This window comes from Grammomys surdaster, unplaced genomic scaffold, assembly GCF_004785775.1.
Source record: "Grammomys surdaster isolate TR1022 unplaced genomic scaffold, NIH_TR_1.0 211, whole genome shotgun sequence".
Classification (NCBI taxonomy): Eukaryota; Metazoa; Chordata; class Mammalia; order Rodentia; family Muridae; genus Grammomys; species Grammomys surdaster.
This window is the reverse complement of record NW_021604656.1, coordinates 9,227,166-9,229,463: the sequence shown is the minus strand read 5'-3', so window position 1 is coordinate 9,229,463 and position 2,298 is coordinate 9,227,166.

The window sequence follows — 2,298 nt, the reverse complement described above, 5'->3', positions numbered from 1 at the left end:
CTTCTCAGCCTGGGTTTTCTTCACACCACGAAGGCTGCGTTCGTAACAGTCTACAAAAGTCCTGTGAAAATGTCCATATGAAATATAGGCCCTGTAATAGGTCTGTTTACTTCTGACCGGGGAAAAGACTTTAGGGCTGTGGCTCTCCAACCCCCCTCCTCTTCTAAAGACCCTATGAAGAAGTATGTGTGTCTACAGCACCTCTTCTGGGGCCCCTGGAAAGAATCCAAAGCTGTCACTGTGTTTTCCATCTGGACCTAGTTCAAGAATCTCTTCGCTGCTTACTGTAGCTTGGAGGTCGTGGGCAGAGCTCTGTGAAGTGCTTCTGACAGGTTAGCTCTGCAGGGAAGCAGCCTTGTGTTCTGCATCTGGAAAAAGCATGGTGGGCATGCAAGCACGTCTCTCTCTATACTAAGCAGAAGACAGGAGAGTGCCCTCCAATGAGAAGCATATAACTACTGCTGCTCTATCAAAGAATTTTAAGTTGTAATCAGTTCATAAAAAAATTAAAAACATAATTCATCTCATAGAAAGCTAAACCAACCAACCAACAAAACAGACAAAAACCCTTAATTTTCCTGAAAAGTCGTTGGTTTAAACAGTCACTGGTTTTAAAGCCAGCAGTGAAAGGAAATATTTAAATTTCCAAAAGAACGCTGAGGAACAGGTCTTGGTCCCTGACTCTCGGCTGTCAGTGGATTTACAAACTTTGAGAAAAACAAAGCCTAACCAAGAAGCCATCAAGTTTTCTGAAACTTCAGACAATCTGTGTTTCCAATAAAGACTGTTGTTCATAGTTTTCTCTAGAAATGAGCCAAGGTAGAGGAGAAGAAGCCTGTGTGGACCTTCATCTGTGAGTGGACCTAAGCTCCAGTCAGTTATTACCTGTTAAGCATGTTATCCAGTCTAGTATCCTGCACATCTGCTCTTGTCCAGTCTGTGAGGGATCCATTCCAAGATTCTCATTCAGTGCCTAATATCCAGGTAGCCCTGGCCACTGTATCCAAACACCATGAGGCCATGACTGTCCGTTGCTAACCAAGATGGCTACAGAGTGACTAACAGATGGAACACATGTACAGAATGGATACGCCGGATCAAGAGGAGAAGACCAGATGGCATACGCTCATCAGTCTACTCAAAATGGCGGGGAGTTCGAAGCTTATGGATCATCTACTTTTGTTGAGCCACAGTTGACTATTAGTAACTAACATTGTGGAAAGCTTAGCTACGTGATGAAAACTGTGGAGGGCTGGAGTTTGTGGGTCACTGTAGAGTGTTGGCCGGCACATTTGAGCAAGGTGGATTTGGAAGGACAACACTGCAAAATGAATTTGAAAAGTATGTGGAGAGCTCGCTCTTTAAGGATTCCTGTGGATGGTCCTAGAGCCAGCGGGACTGAAGTAATCATCCGATAACTTTGAGCACTGAGTACAAAGAGCTGGCTCTCCCACAGCATCCTTGGGAACTGTGTGTATCCATTCTTTTGCTCACCCATGAGTGTGCTCTTCACAAGTCTCTCTGCATTGGAATGAACCCCTGGGAGTGCCTTCTGTGTATAAACATCTCTTTAGTGAGGGGTCCAGGTGACAAGGGGTGCTCCCTTCCAGGGATCTATTCCCTCAGTTTCCCCTTGACTCAGGGCACCAGAACGATATCTTCTTATAGCTTAAGAAGTCAGAAGTCCGAGGAAAAGAACACGTCCTTGTCACGTTTAGCTCATGATCCCTGCCAATCCTTGGTTTCCTATAACATCTCTACAGTCTCTTTCCCATTCCTCCTCCCCTCTGGGCTTATGTCTTCCTTTCCTTTTCTGATTCAAGAGCAACTAACTGCCTTAAGATGGACCGTAGACTCAGCCCAGTTAATGCAAGGCGATTTTCTTCTCTCCATGGACTTAAGTCCATCACAATGGTGAATATCCTCTTTCTTGGTGAAGTCAAACAACACCCAGGTCCCAAGGGTAGGACCCTGACAGGCCTTTTGAGGGCCACCATTCACCACCCACTGCTGCACTTGTACATAGAGAACTCGGGAATTCTAAATCTTTTTAAAGAGCTTTTTCCCAAGGAAGGTTCATAATCCAAGGATTTGGGTCATTTTCTATCTAAAGTTAAACAACAAGTAAGTTTTGTTGTTGTTTTGGTTTACTTCCATTTTATTTTGTTTTGTTCTGGTTGGTTAGTTGGTCAATTGGTTGGTTGGTTGGTTGGCTGGCTGGTTGGCTGGCTACCTGGTTAGTTGGTTGATGGTTGGTTGGTTGGTTGGTTGGCTGGCTTAAGTAAAACTCTGGTCCTT